General features: G+C 36.2%; 1 pseudogene; it reads right to left on the bottom strand.

The window, feature by feature from the left end:
* Positions 1–8,399: 8,399 nt before the first annotated feature.
* LOC103124167 (ras-related protein Rab-27A-like) lies at positions 8,400–10,441 on the bottom strand (annotated as a pseudogene).
* Between the last annotated feature and the right edge of the window lie 5,014 nt (positions 10,442–15,455).

Raw genomic sequence — 15,455 nt, 5'->3', positions numbered from 1 at the left:
AAATTATACACAAAGTAGGGCTTTCCATCCCCTGACTGAAGTAAACAAAACTTCCTCAGAGATTATTTTAGTGTTATACCTAGGTAATAATTTAGGGTAGTACTCTAAATCACATTAGGATGATTAACCAAATGAGAATTACTAGGATACATCATTCTAATGTGCAGGATCACAGTGTTTTTTTACTGTTGTACTATTTAATAAAACCAGTGGATCTCAGAAGCAGAAGTGTAAAGAAGAAAAGACCTTAATTATTGCTAATATATATAGATATATAGATAGATAGAGAAAGAAGGATATATGAATTTATAATTATTCAAATGAATGTACTTTCCAAAGGGTAAGTAGAAGAATTTTATAACAAGAGAAAAACGAGAAAAACTTCATATCCATGAAATTGCAAATAATGCAGATAATTTAAATGACACAAGCAAGTCATTTTAACCTAAGAAAGCTATCATGCATTCACCTGAATTAGAACTTTAGGTCAAACCATCTTGGGGTCTATGACTCTGCTACTCCTCCTTTAGAAGAAACACTGCAGTAGGTAACACACTGGTCTAGAATTTTGGAGTTAAGGTTTTACTTCACCATTTTGTAGTTATATAACCAAGGACTACTTTATATGTACCATTATGTAACTAAAAGATCTTACCTATAAGATGAAAACAAAATTACAGCCTGGAATTAAATGTAACATCTGTAATTCTCTGAACATCACATACTAACATGTGTGCTTAAATTATTAATATATGGACACAACATTCTTGTCTCATTTAAAATAGTTCACCTGACATCCTGCTGGTGCCAAAAATTTCCACTACTATTTTCAGAAATTTCTTTGGTCATATGAAAATATATGGCTTATATCTGCCAATGCCCATGTTCAGCAGAGAAGCAATTACAGAAGCCAGACCTCCCACCTTCTTCACCCTGTAATCCTGGGTCCATGCTCCTAGAGGGATAAAGAATAGGAAAGCTTTCAAGGGAGGCAATGGGATATGGAGTTCTGGTAGTGGGAATTGTGTGAAATTGTATCCCTGTTATCCTATAGTCTTGTCAATATTTCCATTTTATAAATTAAATAATAATAATAACCTTTCAGTGAGTGTTGATTATCCTCAAAGTGAAGTCCTATTTATCTAGCATTTTTTTATATAACTTTATCATACAACATAGCTGTCTATCTTCCTAGCCCTATTTTGAAGAATTCTCTTCAGAATCATTCTTTTCAGCTTCAGAATTACTTCCTTTTCCTAGAACACACTTACTTAGACTGATCATTGTCTTAATGTCTACTGAATGTTAGTTTTCCATATTTTATGAATTAATTTGATAAAATAACACACACTAATTGTTGTCTACTAATTTAACACATTCAAGATCTGACTGATTTAAATCTGTCTTCTTTTTGAAGTGTATTCAAAGTTGTTAAAGACATTCAAAGGACTCTTGGGGAGAAGGGAAAGGGTAACTGAAAAGAACATTGGGTTCCTGGTACATAATGAAATTATGCTTATGTGCTAGTGTATCAATGACTACAGTGTTAACCATTATTCTCCACCAATAAAAATGATTTAAAAATGTGGCACGATATTTCCTATGCAAAGTATAACATATTTTCCTAATGATGTCCTCTCCCTCAGCTCTAAAGTCTTACTAATATATCCAGTCTTTTAGCGACTCTATGGTTCACACTGTTTTCTCCTCAGAACTTTATTTTCCAAAACTCTCAGAAAAGTCTTCCAGATGTTTGACCCATATCTACTTGTTTGGGAGTAGTCTTTCTTGACTCTAGATGATATAGGAAACACCTCCCAAACTCTTGTTCCTAGGTAAAAGAATAAATATATCCAATACTCAGTTTCAGCTTTTGCTTTTACATTCTTTTTCCATTTCACTGAGATATAACTGGCAGATAACATTATACAAATAAGTTTATGGTATATGACACATTTATTTGATACATTTATATACTGCACAATGATTACCTTTATAATCATTATTTGACATCTCAGTGTCACCCAAATGCCATTTATTTCTTTGCACTGAGATTTACTATCTACTCCTTTAGCAATTTTCAAATAAATCATACACTATTATTACCATGTTTTATATTAGATCCCTGAAATTCATAATTATAAGTCTGTACCCTTTAAACAATATCTCATTTACCCAAACCCAGGCCCATACTGACCTCATCCTACTACTTTTCCTAAATTAAGTTGGTTTTGATTTATCATGTAAGTGGAATACAGTATTGTCTTGCACTGTAGATTTGTTCCCATTAGTTTTCAAGACAGATCATCTGAGTTGTTACAAATACAGAGAGGGGGAGAGAAAGACAGACACTTGCAGACCTGCTTCACCACTTGTGAAGCGACTCCCCTGCAGGTGGGGAGCCGGGGGCTTGAACTGGGATCCTTAGGCCAGTTCTTGTGCTCCCTGCAATGTGAATAACCCACTGTGCTACCGCCTGACCTCTAGCCTTTAATATTTTTTTTTTAATTTTTTTTAATATTTATTTTATCTATTCCATTTTGTTGTCCTTGTTGTTTTATTGTTGTAGCTATTATTGTTGTTGTCGTTGTTGGATAGGACAGAGAGAAATGGAGAGAGGAGGGGAAGACAGAGAGGGGAGAGAAAGATAGACACCTGCAGACCTGCTTCACCGCCTCTGAAGCGACTCCCCTGCAGGTGGGGAGCCGGGGTTCGAACCGGGATCCTTATGCCGGTCCTTGTGCTTTGCGCCACCTGCGCTTAACCCGCTGCGCTACAGCCCGACTCCCTAGCCTTTAATATTTTTAAAAATATTTCACATGCAGGGAATTGTATACACTTTCACTCAACAAGCTTTCTATGTTCTTATTATATGTTATTTCTTATAAAGAGACAAAGAAATTGAGAGAGGTGAGATAGATGATAGATAGACAGACAGACAGACAGACAGACAGATAGATAGATAGATAAATGATAGGGAGGGATAGATGACAGACTGAATTGCAGAACTGCTTCACCGCTTGTGAAATTTCCCCATTGAAGGTGAGGGTCAGGAGCTTGAATAAGGGTTCTTTCACATAATGATGTGTGTGTTCAAAAGGTGGTGCCATCATCCAGCCTTTTATCTCTTATTTTTTAACAAGCAAATAACTATCTTATTGTGTGTAGAAAAGATATATATTCATATCTTATTGTCACTACTGATATTGGAACTTCACTTTTCCAGGTCAATTTTTCCAGATAGAATGAGGGAAAAGAGAGAGAGAGTGAGAAACCATGACACTAAAGCTTCCTTTGCTGTAGTGGAGACTGGCTTGAACTTTAGTCACATCTTTATTTTTATCCATTCATCTACAGACAGATGTTTAGGTTTTTCACATCTTGGTGATTGGGAGTAATGGCGCAGTGAGCAAGAGGTTGCAGGTATCTGTAAGATCCTATTTTCAAATATTTAGCTATAAATCTAGAGTTGAGTTGTTTTATTTGGTAGTTCTCTTTTTAATTTTTGAAGTATTTACTTGTTTGTTTGTTTTTTTGGTAGTTTTCCCACATAGGAGTACCATTTTCTCTGTATCTTTACTGTCATTTGTCACTTATCTTTTCTATGATGCAAGCCCAGAGCTTCCTAATAATCAATGCATTTCTCTATGCTAGCAAACCTGCATATTTTAGAATAAATTCTTCTCCTTACTTAGCATATTCTTATTATCTTCAGGGGATAATAACTTCACAGTGTATATGCTCATAGCATATACAATCCCCCTTTTCACATTGTTTCTATTTATGATTTTACTGTCAAAGGTATCTGTTGAGAATTAATTCTCATCACACATACACACTACTTTATGTTTATAAAGTATATGTGGACTACTCACATGCTTAATTTACAAACATCTTCAGTAGGCCTTTAGGTAATGACAGAAGCAAGCTGCCCACTGCAACCCCTCACACTCTCATTCTTAACTCAATGGGGAAAACAAATTAATTTGTGGTCTTACAAACTATCATTCTCCACAGCTCACTGGTGTCATTTAGGGGTAGGGGACAGATATTCACTAAAAAATATGGATGTTCTCATTAAAATTACATGTGTGCTTCCTATAAAGTGGATCTGAAATATGGATACCCACAAAAAAAAGTAATCAAAAGGTTAGCCTTGAAAGTCACTTGAATGTAAGTTTTTGAAGCATCGTAAGATCCATTTGATCAGATGATCAATTACTATTTCTAATAAATTAAACTACAACCAAAGATATCTGTGGTAGCATTATTTATACATTCAAAAATTGGAGAAAATGAAAAACAAACAGTCCTAAAAGAGGTTTTGAGAAATACACACAAAATGTGTGATCCAGGAGGTGGCGCAGTGATAAAGCATTGGACTCTCAAGCATGCGGTCCTGAGCTTGATCTCCGGGGCAGCACATGTGCCAGAGTGATGTCTGGTTCTTTCTCTCTCCTCCTAGCTTTCTCATAAATAAATAAATAAATAAATAAATAAATAAATAAATAAATAAGAAATATACAGAAAATTTAAAATATAGGTGTTATTTGCATTACTTGAATTTTATATTAAAATCTATTATTTATTTTGTTAAGCCAATAAGTACAATTCATCAGATGGTTTTGAAGCATGAGAAAATTTAGGCAAATAGGTACTTAAATTCCTAAATTCCATGTAAAAGGAAAATGAGGTAATAAGGAACTAACAAAATAAATGATGATATATCCACCTTAAGAGAAATAGTGCACTGTGATATCTAGTTAGCTGTGTCATTCGGAGGTTTTAAAAATAAATGCATTTTATTTTTTGGAGGAGGAAGAAATGATTTTTTAAAAATTCTGGTGATTACTCCTGTTTTTACTCTGGTAGACACTAAATACAATATAAACCTCAGCAAATAATGAAGAATGATATCTGAGGAGAAAGATAATTTGTGTTTCATAATCTACATACAAACTTACAATATAACCTCAAAATGACCTCTCCACAAACATCTTCCTTTTCCTTTAAGATTCAGCATATTTGGATTTTATGGATTCAGTGTAAATCTGAAATATTTCCTGGATGACAATTTCCCTTGTCTACACATGTAGAGCTCCAAATTCATGCACAGAACATCATTAAAGCTTCTAAATTATAGCTGGAGATCAGTTCATTGAATGCAAAGGAAGAATCTTGGCCATAATATGTATGGAAATGTGTGAGAATCTAAGGAATAATGTGTGCCAAGACACTAAGTGCAATTCAATTAATTAAATTTGGCCAATAATATACTTGTAGAGATTACTAACTGGGATATCATATTGTTTAACTGTGGTAAATATACTTAAGTCTGAATAATTTCAATTATTTATATTTTACATGACCCATGATGCTAATAACTTTGCCAGGCAACTGCAAACCCTCACCATTGTGCAACAGTCCTTAAAAACATGTTTTAGGATTTCTAGTCTATTCTTTTTTTTTAAATAATGGCTCTTTAAAAAAATATATTTATTTATTTATTTATTCCCTTTTGTTGCCCTTGTTGTTTTTTATTCTTGTAGTTATTATTGATATTGTTGTTGGATAGGACAGAGAGAAATAGAGAGAAGAGGGAAGACAGAGAGGGGGAGAGAAAGATAGACACCTGCAGACCTGCTTCACTGCCTATGAAGCGACTCCCCTTCAGGTGGGGAGCCAGGGCTCGAACCGGGATCCTTACGCCAGTCCTTGTGCTTTGCTCCACCTGTTAACCCGCTGTGCTACAGCCCGACTCTCTTCTAGTCCTATTCTTAACTCTGACACCATCTTTCAAGACAGTGCTTTTATCCCACCTGCAAGTTAGCTGACGGGCTCAGGTAAAAATGGCCAAAGTCATGGGCCCCTTGGAATATACCTAAAATGGACTAACCTGACTTCCCTGGGCAGACAACCTCACCAATGTGTCCTGAACCTCACCTCCCCAGAGTTCTATCCCATCAGGGAAAGATAGAAACAGGCTGGGAGTGTGAATCGACATACCAATGTCCATGCTCAATGGAGAATTAATTACAGAAGCCAGAACTTCCATCTTCTGCTCCCCATAAAGATCTTTGGCCCATACTCCCAGAGGAATAAGGAATAGGGAAGCTTCCAGGGGAGGAGGTGAGATACAAAGCTCTGGTAGTGGGAACTGTGTGAAATTGGACACCTCTTATCTTACAATCAATCATTACTAAGTCACTAATAAAAATTGAAGAAAAAAAAACACACAGTTTAGGGGCTAGGTGGTGGTGTTTGTGGTTGAGCGCACAGGTTACAGTGTGCAAGGAAGGACCTGGATTCAAGCCCCATCCCCTCATGCTGGTGGGAAAGCTTCACAAATAGTGAAACAGGGCTAAAGGTGTCTCTCATTCTCTCTCCCTCTCTAGCCACCCTCTCCTTTCAACTTCTCTCCGTCTCTATCCAAAAAAATAAAAAAGTAGGAAAATATGGTTTAGATTATCATAATTTGTCTACTTTATGTTATATAGTGCTTTCAGTGTAAAAACATGTATTTAGTTTATCAAGAAATACACTTACAAAAATTAGCATACCTATATTTGTAACTAGTGGTTTTCTGTCATTTAGGAATTTTTTATGCAATCTGTATGCAGACTATTCTGAAATGTATATCACCCTCTTTGATCTTTCTCCTGATTCCATTAACATTGTCATATATTTACTATTTCCCAGTGAATGAAGCATACTCATCTCAAAATAACATATTACAAATATTAAGTTATTTTTATACTAATTTTTCTCAAAAACATTTCATTTGCCAGATTTTCAGGATTAGGTGATGTCTATGCAATCATCTATACAGGTCAGAAATCTGAGGTCGTAACCTTGATTTATAGTACTTTTGACTTTATATCATATTAGTCACTGAGGTTAGTTAATATTGGTTTGAGAATTCAGCTATTCTCACAACTCTTTCCTGATGTTGTTCCTCAGAAAAGTAAATATAATCTCTAGCCTATTTGAATAATTTCTCTGTCTCCTTTGTCTTCTGAGAAATTTATTTTTTGTTTTTTGTATATTATATGTTCAAATTATGATAAGATTTCTTATTGTTTTATTAGGGTAATAATCACTTACAAGACAGTTGTTGTCACATGGGTAAAATTTCTCATCTTTCCATACTAGAAGTCTGCACACCACTTCAACGACCTGTCTAAGCCTTCATCCACAATAGTGCAATGGGTCTTCAATCACCACTCAACCCTCTCCCATACCATGTCCTCCCCAAGTCCTTATCCTTTCTGAAAACAGGTCATGTTTTTCCTCTACTGTTTCTTTAGATCAATCTGCAAATGAGATTATCTGATGCTCCTCCTTCTTCTGGCTTATCTCACTTAACAAGACTGAAAACCTTCTGCACAGAAAAAGAAACCATCATAAAAACAGAAAAACATGGTATGGAATGGGAAAGGTCTGTATATTACATATATCAGAAAAATGGGGAATAACTTGTGGGACTATGTGGAAGTTTGGTAGTGTTTAGGGAAGCTCCCCTCATCTTCATGGATAGAGGTCTGAAAAGACACCTCTCTTGTTAGCCTCTCTCCATAGAGATGAGCCAAGAGAGAAAAGTCTGTCAGACTCAGCTTGCCCTTTGTAAGAATCCCAAAATTCACAAAGAGCCTACACCCTCTCTCACTTAAGTTCCCCTGCTGTCAGCCAAATGTTTGCCTGCTTCAGAATTCACTTACTCAAAGTTCACACATTCCACTTCACCTTCTGATCACAAAGGAAGAGCACATCCTGTCACACACTGCTAACACCAGACAAGTGAAAAGCCTCCCCAAAAAAACCTTATTTCCTGGAGCCCCTTTTGAAGTCCTTAAAGCCTTGTTCTTCCTTCTCTATCTCACCTAACTGATTCAACCACTATTCTTCTCTCAAATGCCTTTGGATAATTAAATGCCTGCATCAGGAGACTTAATTGTTTTGATCTTTATGTATCAACTCTTGTCATACCAGCCCCTGCCATAGGGGCATGCTGACCTTTAAGAAACCTGTGAATTCTGACATATGTGAAAACTGTTCTTTGTCTAGCTTTCAATATTAACCCAAAACTACCCCCAATAAACGAGTGTGTTCGTATCAAAATCCTCCCCGAGTTTCTTTCTTTTCACATAGTGTCTTAAACTAGTTATGAGAACTCAGTAAGTTTACCTTCCTGGCTGAGAGCCAACCCACGTGAGTGGTGCCGGCAATAACTAAAATGTATAAATAATTCACACAATTCAATAACAACAAAAAATATTGGGAGAGGACATAAACAGATGCTTGACCAAAAAATATATTAGATGGCCAACAGACATGAAAAAAAATATCAGAGTCATTATTGTCTGAGAAATGCAAATAGAAATAACAGTGAAATATTACTTTTACACCTGAAAATTATAAATGTTACAATGACTTGAAAACTTCTCACCTAAGTATCCAAAGAAAATAAAGACAACAATAGAAAAATTCCTATGTACTTAAGTAAGTTCATAGCAGCACAATTTGTAACAACTCAAATATGTAAGCAACACATATGTAAAATGCCAGATGACTGGATAAGATAGTTGTAGTATAGCTATACAACTGGATTCTACTCAGCTGTAAGAATGATGAAATCCTCTTTTTTTGTCTCATCTTGAATGGAATTTAAAGTAAACATACAATTTCTACCCTAAAACTATCAAGTCAACTACTCAGGGCTCCTAATCTCAGCTGAAATTCTAATACCTAGTTTAATATAACCTTCTTTTACATATAACTTTGCAAATACACAGATAACTGATAGTGAATAAAAGTTCAAACACATGACAATGGGTATTAATCTTCATAGTCCTGTGGTTTAAGCCCAAACAACAAGAATCTCAATATTTCTATAATCATTCTACACTACTGATTAACTTAGAATAAAATTTTATATACTATCAATACATTGTTTCACTTAGGTCAGCAGCACTTTAGAAAGTTTTGAACCTTTCTCCAATGTCCCCAACACTCCCATTCTCTCTCTTGTAGTCCATTTAAATAACCAAGGCTAGTTGCTATGCTAACATAATGTCCCTATATACATCACAGAATAGGTTATAGAGGATAAATTAATGTAGGCTGAGGAGACGACATAATGTTTATGCAAAAGACTTTCATATCTGAAGCTCCAAAGTTTAATCACACCAAAAAGCAAAACACCACCAAAAGCCAAAGATAAACAGTGCTCTGGCCCTTCTATCTGTGTATCTCTCTCATTAAATAAAATAATATTTTTAAAATAATGAATTAAAGTCTATAAATAATTATTATTTATAATCTGTCAAATCAATGTAAAATGAAGCATGCATAATTTAAAGTTTACTATGAGTAAAATAATGCTAAGTGAATAAAATTGAGTGTTGAATAAAAGCTATTGTGAATCATGGTAACATGAATATTTGTTAACTTCAAAGAAAAAAGTTAGTATGCATCAGAAGGAAAATTAGATTGAGAAAATATTTGACTTGTTAAAGATGCATGACAATCATTACTTTAAGAATACGTGCTAGGGGGTCAGGAGGTGAAGCCAGGGGGTAGGTCCCTGTTCAGGTGCCAGAATTCCCAGCTAGTGTGAAGGTGTTTCTTCCCGGGCACATGCTCTCTGGGTTGGAGAGAACTCAACTGGAGCCAACCTGGGCTGCTGTTTACTCAGCAACGTGGGAGAGAGACCAGGAACTCGTGGTGGAGCGGGAACACAATGTGTCTTTATTGATCAAAGACAATTCTTTTATATATTTAGAACCCAAGTGGTAAGTCGGAAAAGGAAATGGCTAGAAAAGGGGATGGAGAAAAGGAAAGAGTGGGAAGGTAGAAAGTTTCTGTAGCATTGGTTGCTAAGGTTTTAACTGGCAGGATAAATGTACCCTGCAGGCAGGGCAGGTCTTGAGGTAGAAAGAAGATAGATCAGGCAAAACAATGATTATGTAAATAGGCCATAGTGTCAGCAATGGAAGATGGAGCAGGGGGGCTGCCCGACATTACTACTCTTTGGTCTTCCAGATCAATCTTATTTCCATATAACACTATGCCAGTTTTCACAATATGTGTGCATCTGCAACTGGATTATCCAGTTTCTGACACTGAGGAAACTTTGCTCATTTGTCAGATCAAAAAGCAGAAGAAAGCCCATCACATCTCTGAAGAAGGCTGTTGTCAGGCTACTAAAACCTCTCCTGGCCTGCTGTGTCCCACAGCTGCAAGTGGATTCTTTGGCCTCTGCCAATGGCTCCATAAGGTCCATTGGTTCTGTACACCACTCTCTTTTCCCTGAAATCAATGCCCAATGTGGTGATGAATTTGGAGTTATATATGTATACTGGTCAAGCACACTGGTCTTCCCTACACCAGAGTCTCCTAGAGCTAGAAATTTGATGAGGTAATCATAATCTTCATCAGACATAATGAACTCAGTGGTTCACCTTGACAAGGAACAAATTGTTGGTTCTTTTTTCTAAAGCTGCAGATTAAAGTTCCTAACTCTTCACCAAGTTGACAACCTCCAGTCACATGTCCTCTTGGAAGCAGTTACTTCTCCCTCCCTCCAGCTGTGCCTAAGGAGGCCTTTTTTGGATGCTTGGAGGTATTTTCCGCCAAGCCCCAACATCACTTCCCATGAAGGCAAGTCCAGATAGTATTTCTAAGTAGATAATTTAAATGTGCTAGAACTTCTACATAAAAGATAGAAGTAATATAAGAAAGGTGATATATGGTAGCAGTGGTACAACATCATTTATTCTCTGTCATCTTAGTCACTAAATTAATGACAAAATTAGATAGTGTTAGTAAAGTGTGTATTGTCATAAACTCTTTAAATGCTTTCTGATTTAAAAACTAAGTATATATGAAGGCTATGTACTTATATACACACATTTAGATATATTTGCATTGGGCTCCTAAATGAAGTCATTACTTTTTTAGCAGTGCAATTCCTTTTCATCATGTAAAAAAGCAATTGTAAAACATATTTTTACTTCATGGAGAAAACTATGTGTATGACTTATTGGAAAGTATTTAATTTAATACTCTTGATTAAGCTATACATCTTCTTGTAATTTGACAATAAATCAGTAAACAGTTTGCATTTCCTCAAAAGGAAAAAATGAAAATACTTTAACATAGTACATTGGAATGTTAAAATAATTTCGAAGAAGATTAATAACATCCACATGATAGTTATTCTCTGGCTTTGCAAGAAAACACATTATCTATTCTATAACAATTGATTGCTTTTCTGAGAAATGTCCTTGATTTCAATGGTATTGTTCAGCCTTTGGATACTAATCTGTATGGTGTTGTTAAGAAAGAATCTCACTTCATCAGATATTCTGCAAGGAACAAAAAATATCTATACCTGATAAATCACCCATATCTTCAAAGTGACAATTTTCACTTGAAGAAAAAAAAAGTCAGTGGCGTATTCCATAATTAAAAAAAAACAAAAAAATCTTACATGATTTACAATCCTAAATAAGAAAATTGCTATAAAGTGTATTATTTTTAAATCTGCATACTTTCTTCCTGATAGGTCATGTTCCCTTAATGAATCAATCATATGGTGTAGTATATTGCAATGCCAATTCACCTTTTTAATCTCATCTTGAATGGAGCTTTAAGCAATCATGTTGAGTGAGTTAAGAAAGAGAAGGATGGATTCTGGATGATCTAACTCACAGACAGAAGTTGAGAAATAAGAATAGAAAGCGGAAACACAAAGTAGAATTTGGTGTATTGCACCAAATAAAGGACTTGGGAGGATGAGGGTGGGCTTTCACGTCCTGGTGTGTGATGGTGGAGGAGGACCTGGGCTTGGGGGTAAAAGTATTTTGCAAAATAATAACAATAATAATAATAAATGGAAAGTTTATACAACTTTATTTACTGTAAACCACTAATCCTCCAAATTAATATTCAAAACAGTAGCATAGCTTAAAAAATTTTAGTGAGGCAATTACCCTTGCTACCACATATATATTTATCCAACAGAAAAATAACCTAAGCATATGCTAGAGCATATTCAATACTGTTGTGTACACTAGTATATGCAATTCAATGAATCACTTTTCAGACAGAGAGCATAAGCGGTGTATTATTTTACCTAAAATCTGTGAAAAAATAGGTCAAACTAACATTTATAAAACATCTAATGAATAATTGGACAAGTTCAAATTTCTTCTACTTTTTTCCCTACAACTTGAGTATTTATTTTCTGGGAATGAGAAAAAGAATCAAGATGATAGGAAGCTTCTTACAACAACAGACCTTGAAGATATCAGAGAGATTGGTCAGACCTATAGTATCGCTAAACATAAATGTGACAGAATAACTAAATTTAAGGAAGGCAGAGTTAATACGATGAAAATATAAGAAAAACAAGGGATAAGCCATAAAAGAGGTAAATAAAATGGAATAAAATTTGAGAGTCTGAAACAGCTCTGAAGTAAAGTTTGATTTGTTTGGGACAAAGAGAGATATAGAAAGAGAAAGAGAGAGAGTGAGAGAGATTTGAAATTGGATTATCCTATATATCAGAATGAGTATTAGCATCTGTACTTTATCATTTTATTAGGGAATTACTGATTTATAGAACAGTTGGGATACATGATTACAGTTTCTTATAGAATATAAACTCTTGAAGATGGCGACAGCCTGAGAAGTCGCTAACAGCGAGTGCTCTGATAGCATCGTCGGCAAAGGTAGGATTTTCTGCCTTTAGCAGGCCAGTCAACAAGGGGGGAGCACCAAAGAAGTGATTACAGTTTAATTTGGGTTAACAATTAGAGCAAAGGGGACACGGACTAGCGGGGCTCCAGAATTCCCAGGCGGCGCCAGGCAAGGCGAGTGCGCCGGGCATTGTCCTCCGCCCGCCCGGGAAGGCGGCTCCTCCGCCGCCAGTTGCAGAGCGCGGCGGGCAGAGGACCCGGAGAGAGCACTTTAGCTCGGGGGCTGCCTCTTGGGAGTCGCTAGGGTCCACCGCGACCCTGAGGGTGGATCCAAAGACTTCTTGAGTATAGCTCTCATTGGATCAAAGGACTTGGAGCTAGTTTTCATTTTTGAGAAATCCTTTAAAAAAGTCTGGAGGGCGGGGTTTCCCAGAAGATGGCGCCCGGAGAAGCAGAAGCTGCTAGCCTTTGAGCTCCGGACACATCTCGTGTAAACAATAGGATTTTCTGCCTTTAGCAAGCCAGCCAATAAGGGGCCATAACGGTCATACCAAGGATGTTTCTATAACTTAATTTGGGTTAAGAATTAGAGTAGGGGAAAAAATTCTTTTTTCTTCCTTTTAATTTTCAAGCATACATCCTTCACGCCGCCCCCCCCCCCCCCCCCATAAGCAGTGCCTGGGAACAGCTACTAGCAGGATACCCCATACCACCAAACAGGGTTTTTTTTTTTTTTTTTTTTTTTTAATTCACTGATACACATTTGGGAAGTTCCTCGCACTGCTCTTTAATTACAACTCTACTTCTTATCTTCTCCCTTTTCTCTCTCTTATCTCTCTCTATCTCTCTCTCTTTTTTTTTTTTTTTTTAATCTTGTCATACACTTCTTTCTTCTTTGCCTTTCTGAATTTGTGAATTACTTTGGGGAAGAAATCTGACCCAGAGTGGACTCTCTATGTGTGTATCTCTGCTCTAGTTCCCTTTACACTCTTGTTACCCTTAGAATATACACTGGATAGTAGATTTGCATAACTGTCTATTCTTGCTATCCTCTCTTCCTTTTCTCTTTCTTCACTGGGATTTGGTTACTATTTTTTCACGGACTGGAGAAAATGTTTGGCTAACTGGTAACGATTAAACTCCTTCAATACTTACTTCAATTGCTACGGTTATTCCGGAGGTTGGTGAGTGCAATTGTCATAAAGGTATTTAGTACAGTGTTACTTGTGCTCAAAACACAACAACTGAGGAACAACAGAGCATTAAAAAAAAAAAAAAAAAGAGAGAAACACATAAATTAAAAAAAAATGGGTAGATTAAAAACAAATAAAACTGCTACCCCAATGAATGAAGACAAGAGCCCAGAAGAAACCACAAATCAGTCAGAAGTAACCATAGATAAGAAAAGTATGCAAGCAATAATAAACTTATTAATCACAGAAATGAAAACAACATTGGAGGAAAGAAATGGCAGTATTAGGGAAACAACAGTTGAGACCCCCAAGGAAAATACCGATTATCTTGAGACAATTAGAGAACTGAAAGCTGAAATAGCTGTAATGAAGAAAGAAGCTGAGGCAAGGGAAAGCAGACTAACAGAAGCAGAAAACAGAATTAGTCAGACAGAGGATGAGTTAGAGAAAACTAAGAAAGAGGTGAAAGAGCTTAAAAAGAGATTGAGAGAGACTGAAAACAACAACAGAGACATATGGGATGATCTCAAAAGAAGTAACATTCGTATAATTGGCCTGCCAGAGGAAGAAAGAGAGGAAGGGGAAGCAAACATCCTAGAGGAAATAATACAAGAAAATTTCCCAGACCTGAATAACAGAAAGGATATCAAGGTGCAAGAGGCCCAGAGAGTACCAAACAGAATCAACCCAGACCTGAAAACACCAAGACACATCATAGTCACAATGAGAAGAAGTAAGGATAAAGAAAGGATCCTAAAGGCTGCAAGAGAGAAACAAAAAGTCACATACAGGGGAAAACCCATAAGACTTTCTGCAGATTTTTCAACTCAAACTCTAAAAGCCAGAAGGGAGTGGCAAGATATCTATCGAGCCCTGAATGAAAAAGGGTTTCAACCAAGGATTATATATCCTGCTAGACTTTCATTCAAGCTAGATGGAGGGATCAAAACCTTCTTAGACAAACAACAGTTAAAGGAGGCAACTATCACCAAGCCGGCCCTGAAAGAGGTACTAAAAGACCTCTTATAAACAAGAACATCACTATAATACTTGTAAGATATCAGAGTAAACAAATTGTTTTTTAGAACAATGGCACTACAATACATTAAATCCATAATATCAGTAAATGTCAATGGCTTAAACTCACCCATCAAAAGGCACAGGGTGGGGGGATGGATCAGAAAACATAACCCAACCATATGCTGCTTGCAAGAATCCCATCTGTCACAACAAGATAAACACAGACTTAAAGTGAAAGGATGGAAAACTATCATACAGGCTAACGGTCCACAAAAAAGGGCAGGAACAGCCATTCTCATCTCAGACACGATAGATTTTAAATTAAATAAAGTAATAAAAGATAGGCAAGGACATTACATAATGATTAGAGGATCAATCAGCCAAGAAGACTTAACAATTATTAACATCTATGCACCCAACGAGGGACCATCTAAATACATTAAACACCTATTGAAAGAATTTCAAAAATACATCAATAGTAATACAATAATAGTGGGAGACTTCAATACCCCACTCTCACACTTAGACAGATCAACAAAGC

This window comes from Erinaceus europaeus, chromosome 10, assembly GCF_950295315.1.
Source record: "Erinaceus europaeus chromosome 10, mEriEur2.1, whole genome shotgun sequence".
NCBI classification, from domain to species: Eukaryota; Metazoa; Chordata; class Mammalia; order Eulipotyphla; family Erinaceidae; genus Erinaceus; species Erinaceus europaeus.
This window is presented reverse-complemented; position numbering and strand designations above follow the sequence as displayed.